The sequence below is a fragment of the Emydura macquarii genome, unplaced genomic scaffold (genome assembly GCF_026122565.2).
Source record: "Emydura macquarii macquarii isolate MOO-44397 ecotype Brisbane River unplaced genomic scaffold, CSIRO-AGI_Emac_v2 contig_670, whole genome shotgun sequence".
NCBI classification, from domain to species: Eukaryota; Metazoa; Chordata; order Testudines; family Chelidae; genus Emydura; species Emydura macquarii.
The window spans coordinates 1,097,454-1,114,277 of NW_027130807.1; the positions used below are offsets into that span (position 1 = coordinate 1,097,454).

Below are 16,824 nucleotides of genomic sequence, written 5' to 3' on the forward strand. Positions count from 1 at the left end.
TTTGATTCTCTTCTCTACTTATGTCATCTTAGAGATCATTGATATTGAGTTGAATTCTAGTGTTTTGTGACCTAGTTTAACTATTTGGTTAAATGCACTAATTCGTCAAGTACGGTAACTGAATTCTGTTGATACTTAAACATTAGCCTAGCTCAGTTGAATGAGAATATTTTTTAATGTTCAGTGTTCTAAGTAATTGATTGAATACTCTTTTGGTTGATTTTTTTGTTGCTGACAAGACTCAGATAGCACGGTGACTGTGTGTAAAGATTGAAGGGCATCAGCAGAGATGTGTGGGTTGGGAGAGCCCAGGACAGGAATGGCAGGTCAAGACTGAGCACCATCAGCAGAAGTTATGAGGAGATGTCACCTCTTTTCCATTGGTGGAGTCCACATCCACACTCAGTCCGTCAAAGAGAAACAATTTACTCAGATGCTGTAATATTCCTTTATTCTACTGTGGGTAAGACGAGAGGTGAGAGGGTGAATATGGGCTGGGGAATAGCATGTGTCCTTTTAATTCCCAGCAGGGATCAGGGTCACTAGATCAATAGCCGGTGTTGGGGCTCCAGAGAAGGTAAGATATCCTGGGGTTGGTGTTGCATGGCAACGTCCCGGGGATGGCTCTGTGTTCATGCCATGGGGGCCAGGCCCACCTGGTTGTTGGCCCTGTCGAAGACGACGTAGTACAGGCGGATGAAGACATCTCCGAGGATCCAGAGCTCTCCGGAGGAAGTGGGGACATTGATGCCTTCAAAGCCAGAAGTGCAAGAGCCTGATTGCTGCATAGGGGAAATGGGACGTGGCCATTACTGGGCTGGAACGTCAATCGCCCCTTAAGTTATCATCCTGCAGGGAGTGCACGTGCCTGTGCCAGAACCATCTTGGGCTGCGAGCGCACCTCTGCTCCCAAACTAAGCAGTGTTCGGTTGGGTCAGGCTGTGGATTGGCCACCTTTAAGGAACAGCTGGGGGCTGCAGGGAGTGTTGTTGGTGAAATGGGGCCCAGATGCTCACAATATTTTGGGACGTAACTCCCATTGAGCTACCTTTGTACAGCCCCATGCCTCAGCCTCTCAAATAGGAAGGAAAGGAAAGAAAGCAAGGTCCCCAACACTTCTGTTCATGACCCATCCCTCGGGGAGGAAAAGGCTTCTTCTCTCTCCAGGACCCTGTCTAGATTCCAAAGGGAGCGATTATATGCTGCCACCAGAAATCCTGTTGTGATTATAAGTGGATTTGGGCTTCCCCTCTGCCTCTTCCCAACTACCAGCTGGTGTGGCTGTGTGCTGTTAAAGCAGCTTGCCTGTTCCTCCCCAGAGGGAAGCAAATATTTATCATGGGGAAGGAAAACTCCTTCCTGATGCCCAGATGCCGGAGCGCGAGGCAGTGATCTCTCCTGAGCAAATCTCCTAGCTGCGATACTTGCTCATTTAAGCCCTCTCCTAACCCAGTAAAGCCCCTGCACTGGTGATTTCCTGCAATGGCCAGCTCTCCAGGCTGCCTCTCTGCTCTTCATGTATGTCACTTTCACTGGGGGCCTGCCCTGATCTTGACCATTCCTCCTCCTCGATCCTCTAGGGGGAAGAGCTCTCTGCCGCCCCACTCTCATACTCGGGTCAGTCTCTGGGCTGCATCTCAGTGATGCTCCTGCAGCCTCATGCCGGCTGTAGAGGGGGCGGTTGCCAGCACGCACAGTGCAATGGCCTCAGACACAAGCTCTCGCCAGGAGGCCACGAGGCAGCTTTCTGAGTGGGACGCTCACCTGGAGGATGTAGGCGCTGGCGGGCACAGGGAACTCGATACCGTTGATGGTGAAGACGATGTTGGGCAGGCTGCTCACCTCACTGCAGCTGATCTGCAGGGAGGAAGGCAACACACGGAGGAAAGGTTAGGCGTGTCTTGGACACTAGGCTCTCCACTGGGCGAGATGGCGCATCACATCTGTCTGTAGCAGACACCTCTGGAAGTATCCGTCCCTGCTCCCCGCCCTTACCGTGCCATCACTGACGCCGATGTAGGACTCAATGTTGGAGATGCCAGTAGTGGGCCCAGCCAGCAGGGAAGTGCCGGTGTCAATGATCGCCTGGCAGCCACTAGAGCAAGCGATGGCCTGACCATTCATGGTGATGCTGGAAGAGAGAGAGAGTCAGGGGAACGTCCCCAGGAACACACCCAATCTCATTCCTACTTGGCCCACACGCCACCAGTGAGAGGCCTGCAGGGTGGAGCTCCCACCACCCTTTGGTATGACTGCCAAGAACTTTCCCTTCGTGTTTCAGTCTAGACTTCTCCTTCCTTTGGTACTTCCCCTCGATCCTTGTCCTACAGCCTTCTGGGACTGTGGCCTACCTAACTCCTGGGGGTCACAAGCAGATGTCATGGGGTCGCAACCACCCTGCCCTTTCCTTCATTGTTAAACTGGCCGGATGAGAGAGAGGTCCTGGCAGAGGCGACGTGTGCAGGGAGCCAGCTGCCCTCCCTCTGCCCCCACACTATTGAGACAATGGTAGTCTGTGGTTCCTGGTATGGACAAGGTGGGGAACCACTGATCTAACCTCCTCGCTGGTGAGCCCCTGTTCCTATAGCTCCCAGGAAGGTGTGATCCTCTCTCATCTTGTCTACACTCTGTAAACTGAGCTTCTCCCAGCTCCCGCACGCATCTCCTTTTGTTGTCTCCTTTTGCTTCCCCTTTTGCTGAGGCATCACGATGAAGAGGAAGGGCCCAAGGGTGGGCGATACCTGTCCAGGGTGATTTCCCAGTAAGTTTCAGCAGAGAGAGGAATCCAGTTGAGGCTCCCAGTGTAGTAAGATGAGTCGATGCCACCAAACATCACGAAGCTCCCGCTCTGGTCATTGCTAGAGAGGGGAGAGAGGAGAGTCAAGGAAGACACATGAATGGTCGGCTAATGAGACAATAGCATACGCATCGTCAGCTAGAGGAGGACCACAGCTGGGGAGTGCTGGGTGGGGTCAGAGCTGGGCACATCAGCGTTTAACAGTGGAGAAAGGACAGGATGGTTGGACAACAGGCAAGCCTCAGTCCCTGGCTTGATATCATAGAGTGGTTTCTCTTGCCAGATCTCAGGCGCTAAGTACGGTTGGGCCTCGCCAATATGTGGCTGGGCGATCTCCAAAAAAAGGCCCAGCTGTCTGAGGCAGTGGTGTCAGTAAGTCAGTAGGTGCGGCTGTTCCCTCGGAGTCAGACGGTTTGGACTGGTGCTAGAGGTGCTGAGTCATGTTGGTGATGTGCTCAGGGACAGTCTTCCCGCGGGAGTCTGTCTAATACCGATAACCTACCATGGCACTCGGCAGTGCAGGACGGGGCCCTGATGCTTTAATATAATTATTAGAGATACTAATGTTCACTTCTGCTCCCAAAATGTACTTCACTAGCATAGAACAACTGCCGGGATCCACCCCAGAGCTGGCTGCGTTTCGGGAATTCTGATGCAAGTATTGCAGTGATCACTCAGTGTGAGAGGTGCTGTAGGAACATGAATGTCACTGCAGCAGATGGGCTGTTTCCAGCCCTGACTTACGAGCTCAGGTAGACAGAGAAGAGGTCCTGGGACACCAAATTCTCGTTCATCATGTTGTCAAAGACGGGGGTGGCTCCAGAGGATGAGATGCTGGGAAACGCCAGACCCAGGATCCCATCGAAGGGGGAATAATAGAGGAAGGTTCCTGGCTCAGTCTCGCTCAGGCCAAAGATCTGGTTGGTGTCCACAATACCTCCGACCTTGGGGGAAGGATGGGGATAATCAGACACATGCTAGACCCTGGGAGAGGCTGCCAAGTCCTACCAGAGGGACCTTACGGGGTGGGGAGCTCTCATTGGCTGTTGTACGCTGCACTCACGTATGGGAGCAGCCTGTGAATGGTTGAGTGATGTGGCTTGGCACAAATGGGCCTGACTTTTATCCCTTTCTTTATGGAGTCTTTCAGTACAAATATGTGGAGTTACTAGTGGGAGATCAGAATGAGGCCCCGGTTTCTAGAATAGATTAAATGGGCATCATGAGTTTTAACAATCCTGTAAAAACCCTTTGATCATCTAGGACTTAAAAGTTGTTGCTATGCTGGATACTACAAACACTGCAAATTTCACGCTGGCAGTAGAGGGTAAACTGAGATCCTCCTGCCCTAAAAGCCTCCCTCTAGTCACTGACCATATAGGGCTTATGACACACAGCAGAGCCGCTCTGATTTCATCCAGTAGGGGCCAGTGATGTACATTCACTCTAAGCAATGTGAGTCAATGAAGTGGATGCACTTTGCTTGTAAGAGTGTAAAGCGAATTCAAGTGGCATGATACCAAATGATCACTGGCTTGCTTTGTGTCTCCTGCCTCTTTCTCTGGCTTCATCCTTTCTCCCAGTCTATCCCCCTCTCCCAGTTCACACCCAGTGGAGTTCCTGCTTTAGCTTCCCAGAGGTGTCCTGTTCTTATAACTCTTCATCTTTTCCCTTCTCTGCTCCAGGGGCTTTGATCTTTTCTTGTGATTTACCTGGACGGTGTCATAGGCCAGGAATCCGGTCATGCTCCCAGTGCCATACTGGATGGAGACATTCTCGCTGGTGGCCCGGTAGGTGGAGGAGTCTGCTGGGTTGAAGCGGTTGTGGTTTGCTGCAAGTACAGAAGGGTCAGAGGGTCACAGACTGACACTTGTAACTCCCCCCATGCACTGTACAGGGAGCCTGGGTGACCAGTGATGCTGTGAATTCCTTGCAGGGAGTTGGGTGCTTAAGAGTTACACATTGCAGCACTCAGCATTGCCACACATAAGTGCCTTTTTGGATCTAGCTCCTAGTCTGCCTAGAAACCTCTGACTCTACAACCTGTGAACAGACAATAGACACAGACCTACTCATCTCTGGCTACTGGGGTGCCTAAAAACAGATTTTTATTTTAATTAAAAATATCTGATTTTTAAAACTGCAAATACATTTTTCTTTGTAAAAATAATTGTTTAAAATTAAACTTTAAATTATGACAACCTATATGTCAGTCTAAACTTACTAAAATCTTATGAAAACCAGTTAAACTAAATAAAAAAAAGGACTATGAAAGTAGTGCATATGTGCTGCCAAAGTTTTAAAGACAGTCTGACCACTGAATTGCTGGGATTCACTGGCTCAGCAGCTGGTGCTAGACTTTGCTGATGTGCCGAACCAGCTTTTGACAGCAGTAGCCGCTTTTGCAGATACAGAGAGAATACTGTCTTCACGTCAGTTCATTCTGCTCGTTCAGCTCACTGACTAGTTCATTCCAACTTAAGAAATCGGCTGAGGGTTAAAAAAGCAAGAAAGCTTGTTTTCCTCTTCCAATCTCTGAATAAAAACTAGGTGTGAGAGGGTGAGATCTAGTAGTTCTAAAATCTTGAAGGACACGCTGACAAGAAATAATCAGTTCGATTCACTGACTACAGATAACACATTGCTTGTTTTATACGATGGTTAGTTTTAAATGCAAAATGTTTCAATACGCTTTTTTCTTACGTATCCAGCACATTTAAGGTAATTTTATTTCATTAATTTTTTTAAAGCTTTTTTTTGTGCATTTTTAACTGAATTCCAATTACCAAGTACACATATCAAGTAATACCATTACTAAAATGAGAAATGCATCTTTCACCATTTTCTAATATAATTTTAAAAATGTACAAATTAAAAATCTGAATAAATGCATGTTAAGCTATATAATTGCTTACACTCTTATTAGTAACAGGAAGTACCAAATTTAGTGTAAAAGCTATATTTAGTTGCAAATCAACTTGTTTTAATGGCTACCAACAAGAAACAACTTCCTTCAGGAAAACAAAAAGGGCAAATGCAAAGCAAGACTAAACTCAGTGATTTCAATCAAGGTTTCCTCCTTGCTCATTTAAATCCATCTGATTTCAATCAACCTGCCCAGCTGGCATGTCAAGGCAAGAGACATTGCAGGTGACTTACAGCAGGCTGTGCTGGAGCAGTACACTGAAGGCACCCACAGGTTGGAGGAGCCGGTGTCGAAGAGGACAGAGAACTCCTGCCCTGGGGTGCCGATGGAGATGGTTCCATAATACTCGATCTGCCAAAGCAGGATAAAGAACAGTGTAAAGCAAGGGAACCATTGTCACCCAAGGGCTAGATCTCAGCTGGTGTAACCCAGAGTAGCTCCCCCAGCTGAGGATGTGGGCTACAGTGCCATTGATAAAGGCTCAGCCTGAGCTGGTGTTTTTCTGCCATCACTGTCCCCTGCACGGCTCCTAGCACCTGATGGCACCTGATGCAGAGTTATTTAGTACCTGCCCCTATCAATCTCAGTGTGTGGGAGGGTGGGCTGGGACGGGGGGAGCCTGTAGACCCAGGGAGTGCCATTCCCAGTGCTCTTCTCAATGCCACCCAATCACGGCTGGGGAGGATTCTTGGCAGCAGCAAGGTGGGTGCTCAGTTGGAAACACATCGGTGCGGGAGTGGTTTGGGACACTTTTGGGAGACGGGAGAGATCAGCAGCTGGTAGATGAGTCAAAAGCTTTGATGAGGAGAGGGAGTTACATGACCTGCCGTACTCACATCCATGTAGTTTGTTAAGGGCTCGGTGGCAAATTCATTGTTCAGGCTGGGGAAATATTTGGAGGCCAGGTTGTAAGGGTTCTTCCTCAGGAAATCCTCCAGCAAGCCATGTTCCTTAAGGTTCTGTCTCAAGGATTTCCCCTTCTTCAGGGAGACCCTAGTCAACAAGGGTTAGGAGAGAGACTGATCAATAACAAATAAACAATAGACAGGCTTTGTGGTCAGGGAATATTGTGCAATCCAGCTTTTACATTGCACTGAGATCATTTATTATAGCTGGGATTGGCACAGGAGTATAAGCGAGTTGGGTGCTCAGAGCACTGCAAGTCAGTGCGAGTCGGGCATACAATTCCTGTAGGACCCTGGAAACTCCCCAGCCCACACATAACTAGCACTGAGAGAGCCTAATATTCTGGGAGCTACACCAATACATAGCAAGAGACAGTCACTGTCCTATAGAGCTTAGTGTTGAAATAGACAAGATGGACACAGGACATCTCATGTTCATTTCTATACAGAGAAGTGTGACACAAACAGACTTAGTGATTGGCCGGGAGCAGATCCTGGGTTCAAGTACCTATGGCCGGGATGTATGGCGAGGCCTTGCTGCTTTACCCTGACACTGCAGCCACGCTGTTCCTGGCAGGAGGCCATCCATTGGACTTGGGTGCCAGGCCATGTGCCAGGAGCAGCTGCTCTGCCTGAAATCACCATGAGAATCCCATGAGGTTAGACAATGGTGTTTAACCCATTTAGCACTGTCCGCTGCTAAGCCTGTGGGGACAAGCCAATGCCAGGGGAAGAATGAGATTTTGACGTGACTGGGAGTGGAGTCGTCTAAGGCCAATGACAACCTTAACGAAGGGGTCTGGATCTGGGCAGGGCTGACTTTGCCACACTGTGTATGAAAACTACAAGGTTATCTGAGCGGCACTAGTCCTGAAAATCCCCTTATCCAAGGTCCTGGCATTTGGTATTAGTTTTGCAAATGGGCAGGTATTTTCCATTCCCTGCTCCAGGTTTTTCAACAAAGGGGCTAATCAGATGTCAGATGTAGAGTAGGGAGGTTTGCTTAGGAACGTCTAACACCAGAGAGACCAGCCAGGCACCTTGTAGCTCCCTGAAGCTGTAGGGGTTAAGCCTGTCCTATGGCATCCCCTGCTCTTCCGGCCTTGGGTCTCCCAGCCGTCTGCCAATGCTTCTCAATCTTGACCCGGTTCTTATTGCCGTGGGGTATGAAACACATGCCAAAGCGTCTCAGTCCTGAGCTCTGGGCCACCCGGCTAGTCCAGCCCTTGGTTCCTGACAAAGAACTGGCAGGTGACAAAGACCGAACTGAGTAAGCTGGAACCTGTGCCCTGGAGGTGAAAGGCTCCATATTCCACTCCTCAAAGTCAGCCAGTTGCTCAGACTGTGGCATGCTGCACACGCTATTTCCCAGTATTCACAAACTGCAGCTCTCTGTCCTAACCGGGGGCTCAGATTCAGACCCATGACCTAGAGCTGTAAAGCTTCATATCCCAGTTCCCATAAAGGAACAAATTCCCCACTACATGATCTATCGAGGACCCTTCCAGGCCTACGCTTCTATGATTCTATGGCTGTATTGCAAATGTTGCCCAAGGTATGTAAGGCTCCAATCCCATTGAACTATCTTCTCTCTGTATGGGGACAGATTGGAACCAATGAGCGAGAGGGGAATGTCTCTGTTTCCCACCTGAATTCCTTTGTGCCTTCCTCCTTGTTCCTTAAAACAACCCAGAAGCATTTCTTTTCAGACCTTAGACAGGAAACATCCCTGAACTCTCATTCCCTAGAGGACGCCCCCATTTTCAGGTCACAGCCAAGTGAAGATGGAAATCTATGAAGATTGAGTGTTCTACAAAATTTCTTTAAAGGACATTTTGGAAGGTCTTACGGGGGGAAGTTTGCATTTCTTATCAGAGTGATTAATGTGACATGTAAAGCGCTGCACTATGTGTTTATAAGAAGCAGCACCCTGGTGTTTCTCTACATTCCCCACTCATCCCCACGGGCTTGCGTGTCGGAAAACATCATGAAGTGGCTTCTGCTCCTGAGTTTGGTGGCACTCTCTCAGTGCCGGATGACAAAGTGAGTATTGGGGGAACGCACCTCCTTGGGCTGCTGAACTTGGCTTTCTACACAGCAATGTGTGATTATCAAGGGGAGCATCTGGCCTGCTGATCAACTCTCCATTCTTGAATCGGAAGCAGCTGGGAACTACCCGTAGCTTTCTGTGGTAGCAGAGGTCTGAGAAAGGAAGGTCTCGTGGTTAAGGCACTGGAGTGGGACTTTAGAGATCTGGGTTAATTCCTGGCTCTACCAAAGACTCCCTGTGTGACCATGGGCAAGTCACTGAGTCTTTCTCTGGGGATCACTTGTCTGTATGTCAAATGGAGGTGATAATTTTAGTATTTATTATTTGTATTATCACAGCATCTAGGACCCATAAGTCATGGACCAGGACCCTATTGTGTTAGGTGCTGGAAGACTGTCCCTTCCCCAAGTAGATAGCAACCTCAGTATGTGATGAGATGACAGATGGATACAGACAGACAGGGGAGTACAAGTACAAGTGACCAATCAGTCAGCCTGAGGGACAGTGGTCTCTGCCCAGCAGCAGCCAAACTGTTATGGTTTTTTTATAGGCACCATGACAGAAAAGAGTTTTTTTAAGGAGGGATTTGAAGGAGGACAGTGAAGTAGCTGAAGTAGCTGAGGAAAGACCTCCCAGCCATAGAGGTAGGGAGGAGAAAAGCATGAAGGTGCTTAATGGAAAATGTAACAAGTGGGCAGTGGAGGCTGGCATCATGGGCCAATGGAAGGGGGCATCGATTGCTTGATTGCGAATGAGGGATGGGAGGTAGGGTGCGATTGAGTGTGAAGGGCTTTGAAAGTGAAGACAAGCAGGTTATGCCTGATGTGATGGAGAAGAGGGAGCCAGTGGAGGGACACTTAGAAGAGTGTCATGGTCAAAGGGACATGCTGGGAAAGTTCTCTTTGCTGCAGCATTCTGAATGGGCATGAGTGTGGCAAGACGGCATTTGTCAAGGCCAGAGAGAAGGATATTGCAGCAAGTGAGACATGAAAGGAGGAGAGCTGGGATGAGAGCTATAGCTGTGTGGAGGGATAGGAAAAGCTGCATCTCAGCGAGATTATGCAAGAAGATTTGGCAAGATTTAGACATAGCCTGGATGTGAGGAGCTAGAGAAAAGTCTGCGATGAAGATGACATCCAGGTTATGGCCTGCGTGAGAAGCAGGATGCCCACAGTGATCAAGGAAGGAGATAGCGGGAGAGGGCTTGATGGGAGGAGGAAGACTAGGAGCTCTGTTTTAGTCATGTTGAGCTTGAGCTGACGGCTAGACATCCATGAGGAGACGTCAGAGAGTCAGGCCTGTTGGGATTTCCTCTGAGACCCATTCCAACCTGGCTTCACAAGCACGCGGTTTGACTCCGGATTTGCTCACTCTGGTGTCTTTAGTTGGCATGCAACAAAGCTATGCTGGGTTGATCAGATTCAATCACAGGATGCATCACAGATTCAAAGTTACGCTGTAAACCCTCTTCCTTTACATCCATTTGCACATTATGTTGCATTTACCATGCATTGCATCACTCGTTTTGGGATTGGCTTGCTTACTTTGTAGGAACCAATCACTGTACGGCATGCTATCTCCACGCCATGTGCGATTTACTCATCTTTATGTTCCTGGCTTATCTTTTCCATTGTTATCCTGTCCTTGATAAATGGTTTCCTGGGTGATCCCTGCCTTTAGCCATTCTGTCTCTTGGCTTACTGACCCACTTACCTGTCTGGGTTAGCACAGACATTCTGTGTTCAGCCTGCTGATCTATTTCCCTTCCTAATCCTGTCTCCCAAAAAACGAGGCCTTCCCCATGTCCAATTACTCCCATCAAGCCAGGCCTACAAGGTCGACATTTCAGTATGGACGGAAGGAGACAGGTCTAGTGGACGGCAGCAATTATCAGCATAGAGCTACTCCAGGAATTTATGTTTGCAGTTGAGATTGCACAGAGATATGGTATAGAAGGGGACCAAGTGCAGAGCTGTGTGGAACCCCTAGAAAAAGTTGGAGGGGGGAATCCTCTGAAGGCATTGAATGAGCGATTACAGAGGTAGGAGGAGAGAGTCATGGAAACCAAGAGAGGACAAGATTTCAAGAAGAGCATGGTTGATGGTTAAGGTGGCTGATATTTCCTTTGTCCATCTTGTTTATTTTAACACTAACCTCTACAGGGCATGGACTATCTCTTACTATGTATTAGTACAGCTCCCAACACGTTGGGCCTTCTCTCTGCTAGCAGTACACATGGGCTGGGATTTTCCAAGTGTCCTACTGGAATCATGTGTTCAATTCCCGTTGACCTGCAATGATCTGGGCACCCAACTCCTTTATACTACTTTGATAATCCTAGGTGTAATAAATGATCTCAGTGCAATGTAAAAGCTGGATTGCACAATATTCCCTGACCACAAGGCCTGTCTATTGCTTATTTGTTATTGATCAGTCTCTCTCCTAACCCTTGTTGACTAGGGTCTCCCTGAAGAAGGGGAAAACCCTGAGGCAGATCCTTAAGGAACATGGCTTGCTGGAGGATTTCCTGAGGAATAACCCTGGCCACCGGGCCTTCAAATATTTCCCCGGCCTGGCCAACAAATTTGCCACTGAGCCCTTAACAAACTACATGGACGTGAGTACGGCAGGTCATGTAACTCTCTCTCCTCATCAAAGCTTTTGACTCTCTACCAGCTGCTGCTCTCTCCTTTCTCCCAAAAGTGTCCTAACCCACTCCCGCACCAATGTGTTTCCAACCAAGCACTCACCTTGCTGCTGCCAAGAATCCTCCCCAGCCCCTGGGCTGGGCCCCCCAGCTCCCAGCTGTGATTGGGTGGCATTGAGAAGAGCACTGGGAATGGCACTCCCAGGGTCTATGGGCTCCCCGCATCCCAGCCCACCCTCCCACACACAGAGATTGATGGGGACTGGGGCTAAATAACTCTGGGCATCAGATGCCATCAGGTGCTAGGAGCCATGCTGGGGACAGTGATGGCAGAGAAAACCAGCTCAGGCTGAGCCTCTAGGAATGGCATGGTAGGCCAGATTCTCAGCTGGGGGAGCTACGCCGGTTCACACCAGCTGAGATCTAGCCATTGGATTGCAATGATTCCCTCTTTTTATGTTATTCTTTGCCCTGCTTTGACAGGCTGAGTATTATGGAACCATCTCCATCGGCACCCCAGCCCAGGATTTCACTGTTGTGTTTGACACCGGCTCCTCCAACCTGTGGGTGCCCTCGGTGTACTGCTCCAGCACAGCCTGCTGTAAGTCATTTCAATGCCTCTTATCTTGACACATCAGCAGGGCAGATTGATTGAAATCAGATGGATGTAAATGAGCAAGGAGGAAACCTTGATTGAAATCACTGAGTTTAAACTTGCTTTGCATTTGTACTTTTTAGTTATTTTTCTACCAGAAATTAATGTGGTTACTGGTTTTTAACATCTATAAACATGTTGATTAGCAACTAAATACAGCCTTTACATTAATTTTGGTACTTCCTTTAGCAACTACAATATGTCCATACACATTTATTTAAGCAATTAATATAGCTTCACATACATTTATTCCGAGTCTTACTTGGTCCACTTTTTAGATATGTTAGAAAATGGTGAAGGATGCATTTCTTCTTTACTACATAAGGATTAATTTTTTATTTGTGATTTGTGTCAAAATTGATTTGGATTGAAATTGGAATAAAATATAAACTGCAAAATCCAGCTTTAAAAAAAAAAGTTTATTAAAACTCCTTGAAATGGGTTGTATACATAAGAAAGAAAAATGTATCAAAACTTGTTTTACATTTAAAACTAACTGATTCATGAAACAAAGGAAGTGTTATCTGTACTCAGCAAATTGAACTGATTGTTTCTAGTCAGCCATGTCCTTCATGATTTTAGAACTTGTAGAGCTCATCCTCTCGTACTTCATTTTTATTCAGAGATTGGAAGAGGAAAACAAGTGTTCCCACCTTTTCAACTCCCAATCGCTTTCTGAAGTTGGAATGAACTAGTCAGTGAACTGAACTAGTTAATAAACTCACAAGAAGAAAGTATTCTCTCTGCATCTGCAGAAGAGGCTACTGCTGTGAAAAGCTGGTTTAGCAATTGAAGGAACTGGTTCCAGGTGCTGAGCCAATGAAATTCCTCCAGTTCCGTTGACTTATTTTAAAGCCAGAAAACATGCACTGCTTAATAATAACCCTTATATTTCATGTAAATGATTTTAGTAAGTTTAGTCCTTCGCATAAGTTGCTATAATGTCAAGGTTAATTTTAAATAGATTAGTTTTTAAAAAGAAAACTGTACTGACATATTTTAAAAATCTGATTGTTTTTATTCATCGATTTGTATCCACTCCAGAAGCCAGAGAGCAGTAGGTCTCCCTCCATTGTCCCTCCATGTGCTGCACTGTGTCAGAGGATGGATAGGCCCCAGCAAGACCAGGAACTAGCTCCACAAAGGGACCTAAGAGTGGCAATGCTGTGTGCTGCTATGTATCACTCTTAGGCACCCTGCCCCACCAAGGAAATCACAGCCTGACTAGTCCCCCACAGTGCATGGGGAAAGTTACAAGTGACAGTCTGTAACCATCGGACCCTTCTGTACTTGCAGCAAACCACAACCGCTTCAACCCAGCAGACTCCTCCACCTACCGGGCCACCAGCGAGAGCCTCTCCATCCAGTATGGCACAGGCAGCATGACTGGACTCCTGGCCTACGACACCGTCCAGGTAAATCACAAGCAAGAATCCAAGCTCCTGGAGCACTGATGGTGAAGGATGAGGAGTTAGAAGGACAAGATGCTTCTGGGAAGCTAAAGCAGGAACCCCACTGGGTGTGAACTGGGAGAGGGGGATAGAGAAAGGGAAGAGAAGAGATGATGTAACCAATCACAGACTATTCTCATACGTGGGGCACAGCACAGTGCAGGGTACAGCAGCCTCTGATCTCCGAGCACCATAAAGACCCACTGATAGGACTTGATATTTCTCCCAGGGTGCAGGGTGTGTGATTGTCCCCATCCGTCTCCCAAGGTCGGAGGCATTGTGGACACCAACCAGATCTTTGGCCTGAGTGAAACCGAGCCAGGCTCCACCTTTTACTACGCTGCCTTTGATGGGATCCTGGGTCTGGCGTTTCCCAGCATCTCCTCCTCTGGAGCCACCCCCGTCTTTGACAACATGATGAACAAGCATTTGGTGTCCCAGGACCTCTTCTCCGTCTACCTGAGCTCGTAAGTCAGGGCTGGAAACAGCCCATCTGCTGCAGTGACATTCATGTTCCTGCAGCGTCTCTCACACTGAGTGATCCCTGCAATACTTGCATCAGAATTCCCAAAATGCAGCCAGCTCCGGGGTGGATCCCGGCAGCCGTTCTATTCTAGTGAAGTACATTTTGGGAGCAGAAGTGAACATTAGTGTCTCTAATAATTATATTAAAGCATCAGGGCCCCGTCCTGCACTGCCGAGTGCCATGGTAGGTTATCGGTATTAGACAGACTCCCGTGGGAAGAGTGTCCCTGAGCGCATCACCCACATGACTCAGCACCTCTAGCACCAGTCCAAACTGTCTGACTCCGAGGGAACAGCCGCACCGACAGACTCACTGACAACACTGCCTCAGACAGCTGGGCCTTTTCTTGGAGATCAACCGTACTTAGTGTCTGAGATCTGGCAAGAGAAACCACTCTATGATATCAAGCCAGGGACTGAGGCTTCCCTGTTGTCCAACCATCCTGTCCTTTCTCCACTGTTAAACGCTGATGTGCCCAGCTCTGACCCCACCCAGCACTCCCCAGCTGTGGTCCTCCTCTAGCTGACGATGCATATGCTATTGTCTCATTAGCCGACCATTCATGTGTCTTCCTTGACTCTCCTCTCTCCCTTCTCCAGCAATGACCAGAGCGGGAGCTTCGTGATGTTTGGTGGCATCGACTCATCTTACTACACTGGGAGCCTCAGCTGGATTCCTCTCTCTTCTGAAACTTACTGGCAAATCACCATGGACAGGTATCACCCACTCTTGGGCCCTTCCCGTTCACCATGCCGCCTTGGGGAGAGAAGCAAAAGGAGATGCATGCGGGAGCCTGGGAGAAGCTCAACTTACAGAGTGTAGACAAGATGAGAGACAAGGGAGCTAGGATCACATCTTTCTTGGAGCTATAGGAAAAGGGGCTCACCAGTGAGGAGGCTAGATCAGTGGTTCCCCACCTTGTCCATACCAGGACCCAGAGACGGTCCATGCCTCAATAGTGTGGGGGCAGAGGGAGGGCAGCTGGCTCCCTGCACGTGTTGCCTCTGCCAGGACCTCTCTCTCATCCGGTCAGCTCTGTTTAGCAATGAAGGAAAGGGCAGAATGATTGCGACCCCCTGACATCTGTTTGTGACCCCCAGGAGTTAGGTAGGCCACAGTCCCAGAAGGCTGTAGGACAAGGAGAGGGGGGCAGTACCCGAGGAAGGAGATCTTTTGGCTGAAACATGAAGGGAAAGTTCTTGGCAGTCGTACCAAGGGGCGGTGGGAAGCTCCACCCTGCAGGCCTCTCACCGGTGGCGTGTGGGCCAAGTGGGAATGAGATTGGGAGTGTTCCTGGGGACGTTCCCCTGACTCTCTCTCTCTTCCAGCGTCACCGTGAACGGTCAGACCGTCGCTTGCTCTGGTGGCTGCCAGGCTATCATTGACACCGGCACTTCCCTGCTGGCTGGGCCCTCTACTGGCATCTCCAACATTGAGTCCGCCATCGGTATCAGCGATGGCACGGTAAGGGCGGGGAGCAGGGACGGATACTTCCAGAGGTGTCTGCTACACACAGATGTGATGCGCCATCTCGACCAATGGAGAGCCTAGTGTCCGAGACACACTTAACCTTTCCTCCGTGTGTTGCCTTCCTCCCTGCAGATCAGCTGCAGTGACGTGAGCAGCCTGCCCAACATCGTCTTCACCATCAACGGTATCGAGTTCCCCTTGCCCGCCAGCGCCTACATCCTCCAGGTGAGCGTCCCACTCAGAAAGCTGCCTCGTGGCCTCTTGGCGAGGGCTTGTGTCTGAGGCCATTGCACTGTGCGTGCTGGCCACTTCCCCCTCTACAGCCGGCATGAGGCTGCAGGAGCATCACTGAGACGCAGCCCAGAGTCTGTCCCGAGTATGAGAGTGGGGCAGCAGAGAGCTCTTCCCCCTAGAGGATCCATGGGGAGGAATGGTCAAGATCAGGGCAGGCCCCCAGTGAAAGTGACATACAGGAAGAGCAGAGAGGCAGCCTGGAGAGCTGGCCATGGCAGGAAATCACCAGTGCAGGGGCCTTAATGGGCTAAGAGAGGGCTTAAATGAGCAAGTATCGCAGCTAGGAGGTTCGCTCAGGAGAGATCACTGCCTCGTGCTCCAGGGCATCTGGGCATCAGGAAGGAGTTTTCCTTCCCCATGTTAAATCTTTGCTTCCCTCTGGGGAGGAACAGGAAAGCTGCTTTAACAGCACACAGCCACGCCAGCTGGTAGTTGGAGAGAGGCAGGGGGGAAGCCCAAATCCACTTATAATCACAGCAGGATTTCTGGTGGCGGCATATAATTGCCTTGCCTTTCTGCCTGTTTGAAAGGCTGAGGCCCTTTCCCTCAGGCTGAGGCATGGGACTGTAGAAAGGTAGCTCATTGGGAGTTAGGCATCTAAATAGCTCCAAGCATTGGGGACAACTCACCAGTGCCACTCCCTGCAGCCCATAGAGGTCTGCCATCAAAGCCCTGACCCAGCCTCATGATCCTTAACTTGGGGGCTCTGCGAACCCAGCCCAAGTTGGTTCCGGCACAGGCACGTGCAGGCCCTGCAGGATGATAACTTAAGGGGTCATTGACAATCCAGCCCAATAATTACCATGTCCCATTTCCCCCGTGCAGGAATCAGGCTCTTGCATATCCGGCTTAGAAGGCTCCCCTGCTGAGGACTCTGGATCCTTGGAGACGTCTTCATCCGCCAGTACTATGTCGTCTTCGACAGGGCCAACAACCAGGTGGGCCTGGCCCCTGTGGCATGAACACAGCGCCATCCCCAGGACGCTGCCATGGAACGCCGACCCCGGACTGTCTCCATTTCTCTAGAGCCCCAACATCGACTATCGATCTAGTGACCCCACCCCACACTCACCCTCTCCCCTGTAATCATACCCACAGTTGAA

General features: G+C 49.2%; 2 pseudogenes; one reads left to right on the forward strand and one right to left on the reverse strand.

Moving 5' to 3' along the window:
• Positions 1–632: 632 nt before the first annotated feature.
• On the reverse strand, positions 633–7,979 carry LOC137148634 (pepsin A-like; annotated as a pseudogene).
• Positions 7,980–8,594: 615 nt separating this feature from the next.
• Positions 8,595–16,824, forward strand: LOC137148586 (pepsin A-like; annotated as a pseudogene).